This window comes from Puma concolor, chromosome A2, assembly GCF_028749965.1.
Source record: "Puma concolor isolate L17-30 chromosome A2, mPumCon1.1.hap2, whole genome shotgun sequence".
Classification (NCBI taxonomy): domain Eukaryota; kingdom Metazoa; phylum Chordata; class Mammalia; order Carnivora; family Felidae; genus Puma; species Puma concolor.
In genome coordinates, this window is record NC_141668.1 from 108,203,530 (window position 1) to 108,221,906 (window position 18,377).

Below are 18,377 nucleotides of genomic sequence, written 5' to 3' on the forward strand. Positions count from 1 at the left end.
TCCAAGAGCTGTATTTCACGGAGTGCACCCAGGAGCCTCACTCGGTCTGGATCCGGATGATAATCCATGGCAACAGTTTGGACTTTGGGCTCATGAGCTGTTGAGGTGTGAACAGATGAGGAGATTCTGATCTTTGAGCTGAGCCAGAATGAGACTCCGCCCACCCTCCCGCAAACTACTGACCTCCATGCTTAAGCCTGGAAGGTTGCAGGGGTTGGCTGTGCATGACAGAAAACCAACGTAGACACAGTTTTTTGCTTCATGGTTGTGTTCTGGGGCAGGTGAGGGAGCACGCGACCTGGGAACTCACCTCAGTTGATTTGCGTGAAATTGTCTTTTCTGATTTTCTGCATGGTTTTCTGTGGACTGTACTTCCCTTTTGTTCTTTTTTAGGACCTTGCATCTCTTGCCTATGGTGTAACTGGTACCTCTTGCATGTTATGGCTTTTTGATCAATCCATGCAAACACAGGTGCTCTGGCACGTTTTTAGGTTGTTTTGGTGGTGGGGGTGGGTGGTCGCCAATGGGCACATCTTCCTAAACTCTGTTTGAGAGGTCATGGTAGCTGTGATTGTTTCTGAGAGATGGATGTTTAATTTAGCAGTGTTTTTTGTTGTTGTTATTTGTGCTTTAAAATTTGTCTTCATTGAGCATGCTTTACTAATGCAATAATAGCAATAATCCTAAGGATAAGTCTGATTATTATGGGCTGCTGTCATGTCATGTGCCAAGAAGAATACTTAACATATGGGATTTTATTTATTCTTCACAGCAATATTCTTAGGTAAGCACTATCATTTTCTTTTGAGGCTTAGTTAGATCAATGTCAAAAGTACAATATGTCAGAAATCAAGATGAAATTTTGTTGGTAATTATCTATAACTACTGGGAAGGTATCTTTTCTCCTCCTTATGAGTATCTTCAGTGTATGATGAACATGTATTGAGAGCTTAGCCTCCATCTGGACCAGGCAGCATGCAAAGCACTTCACATTGGCCACAGGGTGGTATTCTGATCACTTGATCACATTGGCCAGATGTGATATTGTGATTTATAATAAGATATATATATATATATATATATATATATATATATTAGACTATATAATAATATTGGTCTTGGTCCCCATTTTTGGCACAGAGCTCCTAAAACCCTTGGAATTTTCCAAGGGGTGAGAGCATTAAGGTGTCTGTTGTTATGTTAATGAAGTGATGTTTGGAGAGAGCTTGGTGATGGGGCTCATTGCCAGGGAAACCCATCTTGTTAAGAGGGTTGGAACTTGAGTCTCCCCCACTGATCTCTGTCCTGGGAGGGAGAATCAGTCACCAATGGCCAGTGACTTAGTCCGTAATGCCCATGTAATGAAACCCCCATAAAACGCCAACAGGACAGGATCCAGAGAGATTCTGGGTTAGTGAGGGGCCACGGAAGCTTCCCCAGACCTTACCCTATGCTTCTCTTTATTTGACAGTTCCTGAGTTCTGTCCTTTTACAGCAAGCTGGTGATCTAGTGAGTACACTGCTTGTCTGAGTTCTGTGAGCTGCTCACAGTAATCAAACCCAAGGAGGGGTCATTGGAAGCTTTGATTTATAGAAGCACATGTGAACACCCAGATTTGACATTGACCTCTGAAGTGGGAGAGGGACAGTCTTATAAGACTGAACCCTTAACGAGTGGGGTCTAATGTTAAATCCAGGTAGGTAGAGTCGGAATAGAGAACATTTGGAGGATACCCAGCTGGTGTCAGAGAATTGGTGGTGGTGTGGAAAACCGTCACGCCCATTAGGATTGGTGACCAGACCCTTTATCATATAGAACTGACGCCATTAGCATTCCACTTTCACAGTTGAGAAAACACAGCACTATTAGGTGGGGGAATCAAGGTTTTGAGAACAGATGTCTAGGTGTTTCCAAGCATATTTGTAATCATCATGAAATCCTGTGTTAATGACTCTTCTTATCAGTATCACCCTTCTTGTCCATATGATAAAGGGTCTTACATGCAATTTATTCAAGATTGCATAGATCCCAAGGCTGGATGAGAACCCAGGGCACTGACCACAGGGGCTCTTTTCCCTTCACTACCCATAAATATAACTGTTCCCATTGGAAGAAGAAGACAGGCACACGGATTTATGCGGCTGTTTTATATGAAACGGGAGGTCCCAAAGGTCCTTGATAGTACACTTCTTGTCTTATGACTTACAAATATTCCGTTGGGTTGACGGTGGCTATGGTAGGTTATTTGTCTCCTTGATGGGCCTCTTGGGTCTGGGAAGACCAAATTATACTCAACGTTGGATTAGAGCAGTGTTTGATTAGGCTGAGTTTAACATTTCCCTTTTCTGGGTACCTTCCACTCTTGAGATGCTGTTACCAAAAAAGCTTTCTAGGCAGTTCTTTGCTCTGGGTCAGACCGTTTCCACAGTCCCACACCTGGGCCATGACTCACATTTGCCAAGATGCCAGAGTCCATTTTGAAGAAAGGATGCTTGCCATTGCCCTGACCTCCAAAAAGGCCTGAGGGAGACCGAATTGTGTCTTCAAGAGAATTGTTCTTTCTCGCCCCCCAGAGATTTGTAGTGCACAGGCAATATTTCACTTTTTCTTTCCATGAAAGCATTGCTTTTTTGCCTCTTTTAGTATGACAGTCCCATGTTGCCACTCAGAAAGGTAAACCTTCAAGAAAACAAAAAAAGGATGCAGAGATGTTGACTTAGCAGCTGGGACCTCAGATGGAGGCTCTCGATGAATTCTGACCTTGCTCCAAACTAAGCCTCCACAGCGTTGTCCAGAGCCCTTGCATCTCTGTTATGGTTCCACTGTGTCTCCTGGTTATGCTCTGGTCCGTGGCTTCTTCCTCAGCTGACTCGTAAAAGACTCCAAAGTGAGCAACCTAATTGCTGTGTGGTGTTGAGGCGAGACTTTAATCCTAAGTAAACAGTTATAGGGTTCAATAACTTAATAACCCTACAACAATGTTATTAACTTGCATCTCAAATTTTTGAAACAACTCATACCTTCTTATGCCCTTCTCAAGTGACCAACAGCTTCTGCAAACATAAAGGAATCCAGACACAGCCTGGTGAACTTCAGTCTCAACATTTTTTTCTTTACAATTTTGCTCTAGCTCTTTCAAGATCGAAAAATGTAGGAACAGTTTCACAAAGAACACTGTTATAATCTCTAACTCAGTTTAATATAAGCAAGACTCTTGGAAGTAATTGTAGAGGTTTCGTATCAGAGACAAAACAATCTGATGTTTAATATTATAATATTGTTATCCAGGTAAGTATTTAAAAATCTAGGAGTAGCGACACATAATATGAACTCTTCAAACTATCTCTGTTACTTGTGTGAAAGACAGGGATGGATAAAATTATGGAAAAGGGGGTGCCTTACTGGCTCAGTCAAGTAACCATCCGACTCTTGATTTCGGCTCAGGCTGTGATCTCACGGTTGTGGTCATGAGATCGAGCCTCTCGTCAGACTCTGTGCTGGCAGCTTGGAGCCTGCTTGGGATTCTCTCTCTCTCTCTCTCTCTCTCTGCCCCCCTTAAAAGAAATAAATTTTAAAAATATGTGAGAAAGACGGAAAGCAAAACGGAATCTTGAATTAAGTGCCTTGTGGATTAAATTTATCAAAGCAGCAGCAGCAAAGTTGTGTGAGAAATGTTTTATTCAACAGATAACATTTAGCAGCTGATAGATGTCCATTCCTGGGCTCATTTCCACGGGAAATGGAAACACAGCATACTTCCTGTCATCCACACGTCCAGCTTCCTCAGACCCACATTGTAATTGGTGAATACACCTTGGCTTGGCGAGAAGGTCACTCAACTAAATGCATTCTGAGATCAAGGAACGTTCACAGAGATGTTATTTTGTCCTTCTGGGATCCTTGAGCATAACCCAGGGATCCATATGTATTTCCTCTCTCAATACCGAAGGCAAACACCCACTGGGGATCAGGGCGTGGGTGCCTCCGGAATGCCAGCCTCTTCTTCTAAAATCTCTTAAGAGTTTTAGGAGGAAATGCGGCTGAATTTCCTCCTTCACGCATTACGAATTAAAAGCTTTCCACAAAAACATTTGGTTTGGTGGCTCCAATTAGAAACATTTTCTGCAACATATTTAAACTTTAAGTCCTCTCATTTTGAGAACATATTTTGTAATATTACCCAAAACCCTCAAACAACCCAACACCCACAGTGAGAAGTTAGTTGTCTGGTGGCCCTCCCGCTGAGGTAGCCTGCAGAAAACGTGGCGTCCGATACCGCAGTGACCGAAGACATCATTCGCACACCATGGGAAGTCTTAGAACCACTGTCCCCTCTATAGATTCATGGGGCAAGAGACTGTGACCGCAGTTGGGTTTACGAGGGAAAGGTAATGAGTTGTCACTGACCGTAACCTTTTGGGCTGGGTATGCAAAACTGTGACATGGCAACAAGGAACATGAGACACGTTGTCTGAAATGCATGACCAATGAAGGCAGCTGTGGAAGGAATTTTTTCCAAAATGGAAAAATTCCCCCCTGATATTAGATCACATTCCACATCTTTGCTCATTAAAGATGAGCATGTGCCAAAGGCTTTGACATTCCCTCCTTCCAGGAAGTACCCTTTCCAGTTCTGCATCTCACCGGCTCTGGCAATGCTGTTTCCTCTCTCCCACCCAGGCCTGGTGAAATGGCCATCCACTTGCACTAGTCTCCGAGAGCTTCATCAGACCTCAACCTAACCCACAACTCTGCAAGTAGCAAATCATCCCCATTTGAACCCTTGGCGACCAGGTCTCTAGCTTTGGAGACTAGAGTAATTCAGTTGTGACACTGAGATAGAGAACATATGAGAAAGAATGCAGGTTAAAGAGAAAAGACTTTCTCTTTGGGCGTGCTGAATTTCTGGGAACTTCAGGACACCTAAGTGTAGTCGTTCAGGAGCAATTCGTGTACAGGGTTGTAAAGGTTGGGAGAGAGAGACATATGAGGGATTCAGCATTACATAGAAGGTGGATACAATAAAGTGAGTCGATGAAATCATCCCAGAAAGGGTCAAGAAAAGCAATGAACCAAGGGGTGGCCTTCCCCTATGAGCTAAAATGGTGGGCAAGGAACACCCAGAGCTGGGGGGAGTAGTTCCACCAAAGAAGGAGGGGCCAAAAGAGGCAGCCTCAGAGGAGAGATGGAGTGCCGTGTGGCTGTGTGGTTGGATAACCCCCCCCCCATTGTATTTACAATGCAGAGCTCAGCGGCTACCCACACCTGGTGATCATAGGCGCAGTGCAGGTGCAGGTGCAGACAGTAGCGGGTTATCGCCCTGGGAAGTGAGGAAGGAAGATGGCACCATGGACTCCCTGCATGTAGACGGCTCTACGTCAACTCCCCTCTCTGATGCCTTTCATACAATGTACGAGGTAGACCGTTCAGGACCCTACCTTGCTTCCTTTGATTTTGGATTTACTCCAGTGTGTCTGACAAGGGTCAGAGGGGCCGGGGAAAGTTTTGTGAATGGGAAATGAGGGCTTATTGAAAACCCACCAGGCACTGGCTACTAAAGGTACATGATTTCCCGGAGCCACCTAAGTCAGTTCTTCTAACCCAAAAGGCTAATTCTTTTCATTTCCATTTTATGATCACGGAGTGGTTATTACACAGAAGAGCCAGGATGGGAACTCAGTTCCAACCCCAAGACTCATTTTCTTTCCATCACATCACACCATGGTCTTGATGATGAGGCTCAGAAGTGGCTGTCACTTTGTAGGTGATGGATGGAGTGTGAGGGCTAACAGACATGGCGGCAGGGCTGGGACTCTGGCTTGGGACTAAAGTTCTAATTCATGGTTCTTTCTGCCCTGCCATATGGTCTGTTCGCAGATGGCTGAGATGGCATTGTGCTCAGTATCATGACATACACGAGAGTTTTATTATATGATCCTTCTCATTAAAGGTGGTCTGGTCTAAATGGGACACAGAAAGCAGAGTAGGATTCTGACTTGGCAGGTGTGTGGGTAACTTGTTGAAGGGGCTTATATTTGAGCTGGGCCTTGGAAAATGGGTTCACTTTGTACAGGTGAAGATGTCCTCCAGCAGAATCGATTTGAAGACGAGTGGTGAACTTATAATATTGAAAACATGTGAATCCAATCAAGTCTCCTGCTTGCAATCGTCATAAGCAAACTAAATTATGGAGCTGTATTAAGCTTTTAGTCGTGAGAACACACAGACTTTCAGACTCATATATCAGGAAGGCGTTGGATGGCATTTTTACAACTTAATATACAAAGTAGTGATACCTAAGCGAGGTGTCTAGCTTTTCCACTCCAAGTGTTTTCTACTTAGAGTGTTTCTTACTCTAAGCTAGGTCCCTGGGAAAGAGAGAGAATACATAAGGGTCCACATTCAGGAAGGCTGACTTCAGTCTGATAAGAGGTCAATTTCTCGCTCCCATTTGGTTAATGTTTGATTAATGTGTTAAAATGTGATCAAATGTCATTTGCCAAAGTGTAATTTTCCCAAGTTAAAAGCGTGGTTCTCATAAAGAAGAAACAACTGTCAAAACTACATTGAACTAATTAGTGAAGGAATGACTGATGGCAAAACTGGTCACTGATCATTTTTAGGAACCGGGGATGTATCAGTATTTTGAAAAAATATATATATTTGGGGCGCCTGGGGGGCTCAGACGGTTGAGCATCCGACTTCGGCTCAGGTCACGATCTTGCGGTTCGTGAGTTCGAGCCCTGCGTCGGGCTCTGTGCTGATGGCTCAGAGCCTGGAGCCGCTTCGGATTCTGTGTCTCCCTCTCTCTCTGCCCCTTCCCCACTCATGCTCTGTCTCTCTCTGTCTTAAAAATAAATAAAACATGGGGCGCCTGGGTGGCGCAGTCGGTTAAGCGTCCGACTTCAGCCAGGTCACGATCTCGCGGTCCGTGAGTTCGAGCCCCGCATCGGGCTCTGGGCTGATGGCTCAGAGCCTGGAACCTGTTTCTGATTCTGTGTCTCCCTCTCTCTCTGCCCCTCCCCCGTTCATGCTCTGTCTCTCTCTGTCCCAAAAATAAAAATAAAAACGTTGAAAAAAAAAATAAAAATAAATAAATAAATAAATAAAACATTAAAAAACATTAAAAAAAATTTTGAATAAGATTGATAGGTTAGCCCCAAAACTTCTTAGTGTTCTACAGGGTAGGAAAACCTTCAACATTAGTTATATTCTGTCCTGGGCAGAAATCTACAAATTTACTAACTTCACAACCTCTGGGTTCCAACAGCAAATAGCAAAGTCTGGGCAGATGGCCCCTCTCTTGTTTCCAAGTTTGGGATACTTTGCTCAAAGCCAAATCCTGAAACTGTGAAGTGAACTCGTCAATACCGTTGGGTATCGCTAGAGCTGAACCTCATAAAATCAAGTTTTATTAACACAGCAGGCATGGCATGAACAACACTGGAATGATGTGACAGATGTTTCACATGTTAAAAATACTCACTTTTTATTTCAAAATCATTTTATATTTCCTTAGGTCTTCCTTAGACCCATGTTAATTTATACACAGATTTTAAAATTTGCTACAAGGAATATTGCCAACTTAAAGCAAAATATTTTTCCAATGGAAAATTATCCTGATATTTTACACATATGGAGTTAAAGGCAATAACAGTAATATCCTCCCTCCCTTGTTGTTTCTGCAACTGAGTATCTTAAATCGGACCATATGGGCTACATATTAAGGACATACAGATGAATTTATGAATTTTTCTTTGTCTATGATAAATGATTGAACATATTTTCACATATATGTATGCATGTATACTGGAGGTGTACTTTTCAATGAAAAAATATGGAATGTTTTTAAAACATTGACATCATGTTCAGAAGACAACTGAGGGACAAACAAAAACCTTAAAATTGCCGAAGGAGGGGCTCCTGGGTGGCTCAGTCGGTTGAGCCTCCGACTTCGGCTCAGGTCATGATCTCACAGTTTGTGAGTTCGAGCCCCGCATCAGGCTCTGGGTCGACAGCTTGGAGCCTGGAGCCTGCTTTGGATTCTGTGTCTCCCTCTCTCTCTGACCCTCCCCCGTTCATGCTGTCTGTCTCTGTCTCAAAAATAAATAAACGTTAAAAATAAATAAATAAATGTTTTAAAAAAAATTGCTGAAGGAGCAGAGGGATTGAAGAAATTCGTAAATGGATGTGAGCTGTTCTGGTCCAGGCACAATCCGTCAGGAAGAGAGGGAAACAAATAATAACAGTGGAATCTGTTGGGAGAGCAGGGCTGGTCAACTTACCTTGACTTACCCCAGGAGCTAAAGGAAACCTGCGTGTGAAATCTGCTAACGGGAGGGAAAGAGAAGGGTCAGGAAGAAGATGGGAGATTTGGTCTACGTGCGTGGCGGACCCCTGAGTCCCAGCCAGCGAAGCCTGAACGTCACTACCACCAAGTGTCCTGCTGGGACCTCCTCGTCTTCTGTGGCACCTGCCACGAACACCAGCTTCCAGAATAAACCTCCATAGGTTTCATGCCTTCAGTTTCCTGTGCTGAACAATACTCCTACACTGGATGGCTTCTGCCATCGATAGTCCAAATTTGCATTCCGTGGCTTCGTGTGGTAGGCGTGACTGCCCACCCGGATCAGGCTGCAGCACGTGACCCTGGTAGGGGAGCACATCTCCTTGCATGGACCCCGCACGGAGCTGCTGGCTGCCGGGTCTGGCACAGATGACCCGGCTGTTCAGCTGAGCACTGGGGTGCGTGAGCCTTACACGAGGCTCCACGCCACCCTCCCCTTTCTCAGCGGAGATGTTCATCTTGCTTATTCTGCCTGGTGTCTTCCCAGCAACATGCTACTTTGTGATGATGATGGCCAAGCAGTATGTTTTCCACAGAACAAAAGATCCATGAGATGCGTGCCATTTGTTGACATGCAGATCCAAGCCAGGCTCTCACTGTGCGGCTCATGGGCTCATGCCAGACCCCCCACGCAACTCTACTCAGTGCAGGCAAGGCAGCGACTCTTCTTTGAAGCCCCTTTCATGGATACCGTACTGAATAAATCATGGTGATCTTCGAGCAGTTGACTCGACTGCACCCACGGTTTCCCTTTACGACGGATTCTCGAGGGTGAGGTGTCCAGTACAGTAGCTCCTGGCCACATGTGGCTGTTTAAATTCACACTTATTGGGATGCCTGGGTGGTTCAGTGGGTTGGGTGTCCAACTTCGGCTCAGGTCATGATCTCACGGTTCGTGGGTTTGAGTCCCGCGTCGGGCTCTCTGCTGACAGCGCGGAGCCTGGAGCCTGCTTCGGATTCTGTGTCTCCCTCTCTCTCTGCCCCTTCCCTGCTCTCTCTCTCTTTCTCTCTCTCTCTCAAAAATAAATAAACATTAAATAAATTAAATTCGCATTTATTAAAAGTAAATAAAACTAAAAATTCAAGTCCTCTGTCACTCGAAGCACATTCCACAGGCTCAGTGGCTCACATTGGGCAGGGCAGACATATTTGCATTGTTCCTGAAATGCCTCTGGGGCGTGCTGAGCAGAGCTAGGGGGGATGTGGGACGTCTTTGGGAGAAGAAGTGCACAGTCGGCCGAAAAGGCAGCATGTGAGTTTTACTTGCAGGCCTGTTCTTACATTTCTCACTGAAAACCTGACATTTCTTGCTCAGTCCAGTCCTCAGAAAAATCTCACAAATGGAGATCTGGATGCCCAATGTTTTCTGAATCTGCTGCTGGCTGTGTGTGTTCAACAGAAACCTACATTAGCCAAGTTTTGTTGAAATTTAGTATGTGTCTAATCTGACAAAGCTAAAACAAAAATCGGACAACAAGCAAACCGGGAACACCAGCGAAGGCTTCATCAGGGGATTCTGGAATCTCTTTGTTCCGGAGAAGACACGATCTGTGGCCACCGTCCCGCCTGGCTCGTCCTTGCGGGTCAACAGCGGGCCAGATGCCATGTGCCTGTTGTCACCCGGGCTCCGTGCCTGCACGAGCATTCGCCGTGCAGACAGCAGCTGGGTCTCCTTAGGTAACCACCACGGTCACATTAAAGGGATCTTATAGATCCAACATCTGGATTTCCAAATAAAGACAAGAAGTGGAGAACGGTGCCAGCTGTTGAGAAAATTCCGGAGTCTTCCTATGAGTTTGTAGACATTTCTCACCATTTGGCAGAATGCATTGGAATTGTGTTTAAAGAAAGTGGCTCACTGGTTATTTGAATTTTCGGTTCCAGTAGTGAGGGAAGGGAAACATGATTTTTAGCCCTTGGACAGCCCTGAAAACATATTGCTTTTGATTTGAGTGGCTACTGGACACGACAGGATTTTGTTCTGGAATGACCACTGGTCACTGTCTCGAAGACGAGGCCTCACTGGAACTCAAACATTCACTAAGCCAGTTAAAGTTTACAGGTCTGTTTCCCACCCACAGTCTTCTGACAAATCTTCACAACAACTCCTACAAGACAAGGCACCGGAGACTAAGAGAAGAATTACCGGCCAAGATTACGGACGTCACAATGAGCGTTCGGGGCGTGTTGGCCCCAGTAGCAAGGCTGGACCAGCTCAAGGCAGATTCGTATCTTCTATAACAATCCTCCTTGTTATTTGCCATCTTTGGTTGATGTACTGATTCCGCTGCAAAATCTCCCTTGTTTCTAGTGCTTACATTTTTCATCGTGGAACTCGTGTAAGTGGTGCCTGATCTTTGCTTCCTGGTTACATCTTTAGCCTACGGCCAAAGCTCCCAGAAAACGTGCCCGTGCACACAGAGAGTTTGCACATGCTTTCGGGAGGTCTGGGGTCCTGGAGAGATGTGCAGAGTCCCTGGGCCCAGGATAAGAAGCCCTGAAATGAGCTTAAAGACCTAACATACCTTCATCTCAAGCCGCGGGCTTTTCTGATATTCAGTGAACATCATACCCACACGACGGCGGCCAAGGTGTGAGGCACCTTTCCGCCACGGGAAACATTCTTTGGGTAACACTCTGTGAGATACGGAACTGGTACAGCTCACACGTGTGCTACTGAATAACAAAAGGTCATGAAGTGTAAAGCGAAAGTCACCCTAATTGACTTGTGCTGCTGTGAATATTTCACTTTGTTCTGCAACCAACTTAATGTCTTTTCCTTGACTGGTAAATATCTGAGTATTTTTCGCTCAGTCCAATTTTATATTTCAGTAATTGATGTGATGGAAGATGAATTGATACGGGCAAATGTCAAATTACGGAGTAAATATTTTTATACACTTGACTGTGTGAGTCATTATGGGATAATAGATAGATTTTTTGAGTTTGTTTTTCAGAATGCTAGTCCTTTAAAATGCTCCAAGAAGAATAACTTCTAGTAGTCTAAGTCGATGGAGAAAATTCTGTACGCTGTCTCTGTGTCTTCAAGATTCATTGTACACCTCAAAGGCTCTGAGAAGTCCTAGAGAAACAAGCCTGTATGTTACAGAGCCATCCAAATTCTTTGGAGAACAGAACACCAAATGATAGAATGATACCTATTATAATATCCTGCAGAAATAGCGTTCCTTGAAACATATTCTAAAAGGCATGGGCTTACCAATTTAATTCCTTTTTGTCCTATTTTTTTCTTTTTGTGATTCAGATTGTTTGTGCGATTTTTGAAAATAACATTGAACTGAGTGAAAATGGAATTACAGGTTTATTCTACTGCTAGTAAGTAGCATGATTTTATTTTATTATTGTTATTTAAAGAATTTTTACCGTTCATTTATTTTTTGACAGAAATAGAGAGACAGAGCACAAGCTGGGAAGGGGCAGAGAGAGAGAGGGAGACACAGAATTGGAAGCAGGCTCCAGGCTCCGAGCTGTCGGCACAGAGTCCGACGCGGGGCTTGAACCCACGAACCGTGAGATCATGACTGGAGCCGAAGTTGGACGTTTAACCAACTGAGTCACCCAGGCATCCCTTATCTTATTATTATCTTTTAAAGTTTATCTATTTATTTTGAGAGAGACGGAGACAGGGTGAGTTGGGGAGAGGCAGAGAGAGAGGGAGAGAGAGAATCTGTCAGAGAGACAGAGGCCAGCTCTCTTTCGCGCGACAATGCTAGCCATTCCCAGGTGGAGAATGCAGACTTCCCCCTTTCGTCTAGACCCACTGATGAGCAAACCCCCATTCCGTGGGAAACACAAAGGGAGCGGGGTAGGTAAACACATCTGCCGTGGGCCGTGGCTCTGTTGGGACCGCAATAAGAAAAACTGCTTTTTCGAGCAAACAGAGACAGATCTAGGGTGGGAGAGGGCCAGGGACACTGACTCAGCCTCCGCGTCTGGGCAGAGTGGAAAGTTTTCATCATCCTGCAAATGCATCAGTGCTCCTCGCCCCTCGCCAAGTGCCAAACCTCCTTGCCTTCCTTCGGAATCATAAATGACTGTGGACGATGTTCCTAAGACTTCAAACTTCCTCGGGCAGCGTGGTAAAAACCGCAGCGTGTACGTTTTTTCCAAATTTATAACGAGATCTGTGAATGGAAAATATCAAATAGGCCTAGCTGCTTCATGAAACCAGTAAAATTCCGTTACAACAAATGGCAGCAGGCGTCCACACAGTAACTGGAAATAGAGGCACAAATGGGAACACGGCCTTGTGGCAGAATATGGGGGCTGGAACTGACCCAGAACACAAACTCAAAATCTCTAAACCAACAAACGAGCAAATTGTGCCCACAGATAGCAGCGGAAAGTGGTGCAAAACACCACACGACAATTGACGATAATTTACAGGCAGCCTAGGATTTTTCCCATACGTTGGGCACCTCAACACGCTTAGTATTTCCAACCACTTGTATCAAAACAGCTGCTTTACCTGGTAGACCCTGGAGAGATGGGCAGCGTGCCTGCAGCCATGTGTCCCTGAATGTCACCCACCATCTCAGTGGTTAAAACCTAGGCCCAGCCTGATATAATTGTTGGCCCTTCTCAGTATCAACCTCACATTTGGTCCTGTCAGAGGACTGTGTCCTGCTCTTTACTTCCAACAGACCTCACGTTTTCCCGGCCTCACTGTTTTTGGCCTTGGGTCTCAGCATTGGTCGTGACTAGACTGGATAGCTGGATGACCCCCGCGTGGATGCTTCTCAAGGTCCCTCTTCCTTGGATCCCTTTCTCACCTGCTGGTCCTCCCCGCCCCGGGTTAGAACATACCCCTCCTTGGACAGGCAGTTTCCCAATTCCGATCTCCCTTCCAATCTCACCCTTCTTCTGCCTGATGGTGCCATCTGTCACGGTCTTCGTTTACAAGATTAATGAAGACCGCCATTCCCAAGTCACATGATCTAAAACACCATGTGACTGACACCTATTCTGAACTGTGAGCTGAAATTAAGGAATTATTCAATTCATTCATCCATTCACTCGTTCACTTGTCAAAAATGTATTAGAAGCTTGTTTTACTCCAGGCACCTGGTGAACTTCTCAGATCAGAGAGGTACTTAAACACCTACCCTGTTATCTTGGAGGAATTTTATACTCAATATACCTAAGGACTGCATTGTTCCCAGTTTACGATTTCCGGCATTTTCTGGAAGTTGTTGGAACTTCTTCCCCTTTCTCCCCTGGCTGGCAGTTTCGATTTGCCAGCCTGCCCGTCGTCTATGTTACTCGCAGGAGTGGACTCTGTCAGTCCCCCCTTGGAACACATCCAGCAAGTGATAGGAAGCATGGGGAACCAGAAAGTGGGGAGGACTGGGGAAATATGGTAGAGTCACCAGATCAAAGTCTATAGTCCTGATTTTATAACTTAAAACTTGCCTCTCTCTCCCTATTGTCCTTAAAAGAAAATCAGGGAGGCTCGCGGCAAAGCCATGACACCAGCCCTTTCTCACCCTGAAGCTTGCAGCAGGTAGGCTCACTTACAGGTGCCTGGACAGTAGGACAGTGGAGAGGAGCTCTAGGGGCAGGTGGAGCCTGTTCTAGAGAGTTGTAATAAGACTCCACTTCCCAGAACCAGAACCTCTCTCCCTCTGGTGATGGGACTTTCTCATGGGTCCCTAAGCTCCCAGGTGTTGGGAGTTGGCTTTTCCAGACAAAGCCTGTGACTGATGCCCAAATGTCGAATGTGTGGCACCACACAGCTCCTTAATATCCCCCAAGGCCAAAGATGTCCACCCAGGTTTTCCCTAGAGGTGGGGGGCTGCAGGGAGAGGTCAGCTAGATGTTCTTCCATCCAGGAAACTTTACCAGTCACACCAGGTTGGGTCCATTTTCCTTCCAAGAAGTTATCACATGTCTATTTGTCTATGACCCCAGCACACAGTGCATTAGAATTACACGTTCACTTGACCAACGAGGTCACACTTGTGACGCCTCTTGCTTTGTCTTTTTTCTTAAGGTTGCTTTGACGATTCAGGGTCTTTTGTGGTTCCCTACACATTTTAGAATTGTCTTTCTTTCTATTTCTATGAAAAATACCACTAGGATTTTGACAGGCATGGCATCCAATCTGTAGCTCCCTTTGGGGGAGCGTGGCCATTTTGATGATATTAGATCTTCCATTCCATTAGCATGGACTTACCTTTCCATTTATTTGTGTCGTCTTCAGGTTCTTTCATCGGTGTCTAATGGTTTTCCGTGTACACATCTTTCACCTCCTTGGTTAAATTTATTCTAGGCATTTTATTTTTGGGGGATACTCTTGTAAATGGGATTGCTTTCTGAATTTCTCTTTCTGGTCGTTTGCTGCTAGTGTCTAGAGACTCAACTCCTCTGTTAAGTAGGTTATAAAGTTCTCTACGCCTACAAATCTGCAACTTATTTCTTAACTATTTATGGTATAATTTGTCATGCTATTTTAATGTGATGGAGTCATATTTTTTCAGGTTCCCCCCCCCCACTTTTGTGGTCTCAGTTTAAGAAATTATGAAGACATTCTTTTATATATTCTTTCAAGAATTTAAAAGCTTTTTCTTTTCAAATTTAGTCTTTTATAACACATCTTGAACTTATTTTGAGGTATGGTGCTGTTGATGTAATTTTATTGTTTCTATTTGGAAAACCAGTTGTCCCAATACCATTTAATAAATGAATTCCTCTCTTTGCATGATTTATAATGGCTCTGTTATTGTATGCCAAGAACCCGCTCTTTTATGGGTCTATTCTATTCATATATTTCTCGAGCCCTACACCATCTTCATATTGTCTTAATTAATATGGTTTATAATTAGCAAATGTAATATAGCTTATAAATAAGTCTTTATATGTGCTAAGTCACGTCATCTTGTTTCTTTCTCCGAATTTTAACTGGCTCTTCAAGATTGATGCATTTTTGATCAACATATGCATTTTTAAAATCAAGGCTGAATTCACATCAAATTTCACCATTTTTAATTGTTTTGAAGGGTACGATTTAGTGGCTCTTGCTACATTCGCAATGTTGTGCAACCGTCCCCACAGCTTAGTTCCAGAACATTTTCATCACCTCGAAAAAGAACCCTGTACCCGTTAAGCAATCATGCCTCCTTTCCCCTCTCGTCTGGTCCAAGACAACCACGAATATGCTTTCTGTCCATGGATTTGCCTTTTCTGGACATTTCGTATAAATGGAACCACAATATTTGTTGTTTTGTGTCAGGGTTTTCTTTTATTTGGCATCAAATTTTCAGTTTTGCTTGTGATGTTGCATGTGTCAGTACATCATTCCTTTCATGATGGCATGATATGTCTTTGCATGGCTGTGTCACATTTTATTTCTTCTTTCATCAGCTAGTGGCCGTTTGGGTTGTCCCCACTATTTGGTGGCTGTGAATAATGCCGCTGTGAACATTCGTGCTCACGTTTTCATTTGACCACGTGTGCTGATTTCTACAGGTGCAGTCGGTGGGTCTCCCGCCAGAGGTGTCCTCAGTGGCTCTGTCGTTGTGCGTTCCCACCAGCAAAGTCTAAGGGCTCCAATTTCTCCAAATTCGTGTCAACATTTATTATTGTCCATTTTTTTAATAGCTATTCTAGTGAGGGTTATATGGTATCTCATGATTTTGATATGTATTTCCACAATGACTACGATAAGCATCTTTTCGTGTGCATCATGGCTATTTGCACATCTTCTCTGGAGGATCTATGGAAGTCTTTTGCCATTTTTGAATTGAGTTGTTTGTCTTTTCATTGTTGAGTTGTAATTGCTCTTTATATATGCTAGATACTAAATGTGATCTGCAAATACTTTCACTCATTCTGTGAGTTGTCTTTTCACTCTCTTGTAGTGTGCTTTGTTGTACAAAGTTTTAAATTTTGGTGCAGTTCTGTTTATCTATTTTCTTCTTTTTCTTGCTTATGCTTTTGGTGTCATATTTAGGAAACCATTGCCTAATCAAGGTCACAAAGATTTATACCTCTAGGTATGAATCCTCCAATTTCACTCTTCTCTCATTTTGTTTTCTCTGTTTGCAATTCTGTATGTACTTTAGAATCATCTAGTCCATTTCTTTATAAAAGTCAGTTGGAATTTTGATAGATAAGTTTGGGGTATATTGCCATCTTGAAAATATCAGGCCTCCCAATTCGTAAGCGTAGATGTCTTTCCATTTGGCTATGTCCTGCGTAACTTCTTCCAACAAAGTCTTGTCATTTTCAATATATTAGCATTTTATCTCTTCTAAAAAATTCAATAATGAATGTTTTATTCTTTTTTGATGCTATTGTAAATGGAAGTTTTCATATTTTTTTTGTTTTTGATTTCCTTAGTGACGGTATACAGAAATACAACTTTTGTATGTTGCTCTTGTGCCGTGCAACTATGTCAACCTACTTATTTGTTCTAATAGTTTTGGGGTTGTGTGTGAATTATTTGGGTTTTCTTATACATAACAACATAACACATGTCATTTGTGAAATGGGGTAGTTTCACTTTTCCTTTCTAATCTGAATGCTTTTTATTTATTTTTCTTGCCTAATTACCCTAGGTAGAACCTTCTAGAACAATGTTCAATAAAAGTAACAAGAGGGAAAATGCTTGTCTTGTTGTTGATCTTAGGAGGGAAAATTCTTGGTATTTCACTCTTTTTTTTTTGTTTTTTGGTATTTCACTCTTATGTGTGATGTTAACAGTGCATTTTTAATCGATGTTCTTTGTCACATTGAGAAGGGTCCCTTCTATTTTTATTCTTTGAGTGTTTTTAACATGTAAGGGAGTGAGATATTTTGAGAAGGGTCCCTTCGATTTTTATTCTTTGAATGTTTTTAACATGTAAGGGAGTGAGATATTTTGTGAATTTTTTTTTGCATCAGTTAAGACTATGGTGTTTTTTTTTTTCTTCTTTCTATTAATATGGCATATTGAATTTATTTATTTTTTTGTATGTTGAACTACCCTTGTATTCCTTGGTCACTGTGATGGTTAATTTTATGTATCAAGTTGTAGGCCACGGTATCCAGCTGTTTGGACAAACAATGCTGTGAAGGCATTTTTTTTACATGACATCCCCATTTAAATCAGTAGACTTTGAGTAAAGTGGATCACCTTCCACAATATGGGTGGGCCTGATCCAATCAGGGGAAGGCCTTAAAAGAAAACAGACTGAGGTCCACCAAGGAAGAAGCAATTCTGCCTCCAGACTACCCTTGATTTGAGATGCAACTTGAACTCTTTTGTGGGTCTCCAGTCTGCCTTCTTATTCTTTAGATTTTGGACTTGCCAGCCACCATAGGTCTGTGAGTCAGTTTCTTAAAATCAGTCTCCTTTTTTTGTACACATATACACACATTCTGTCGTTTCTGTTTCTCTGAAAAGCTGATTGAAGCATTGAAGCATTATAATCCTTTTAGTAAGCTGCTAGATCCATTTGGCTGGTATTTTTTTTAATGTTTATTTATTTTTGAGAGAGAGAGAGACAGACAGACAGAGCATGAGTGGGGGAGGGGCAGAGATAGAGGGGGACACAGAATCTGAAGCAGGCTCCAGACTCCAACCTGTCAGCACAGAGCCTGATGTGGGACTCAAACTCATGAACCGTGAGATCATGACCTGAGCCGAAGTAAGACACTTAACCGACTGAGCCACCCTGGTGCCCCTGGCTAGTATTTTGTTGAACATTTGTGCACCTATATTCACAAGGGACATTGGTCTGTAGTTCTCTTTTCTTGTAATCTCCTTGTCTGCTTTCGTGTCAGGGTCAGACTGTGCTCATAGAGTGAGGTTGGAACAGTGCCTCCTTTTCTATTTTTCAGAAGAGTTTGAGAATGATTAGTGTTAATTCTTCTTTTAAATGTTTGATAAAATTCACTTGTAAAGCCATCTGGTCTTGAGCTTTTTTTTGTTGGAATTTTTTTTTGGTTGCTGATTTGACATCTTACTTGTTATAGGTAACAGATTTTCTTGGATGAGTTTTGATAGTTGATGTGTTTTTAGAAATT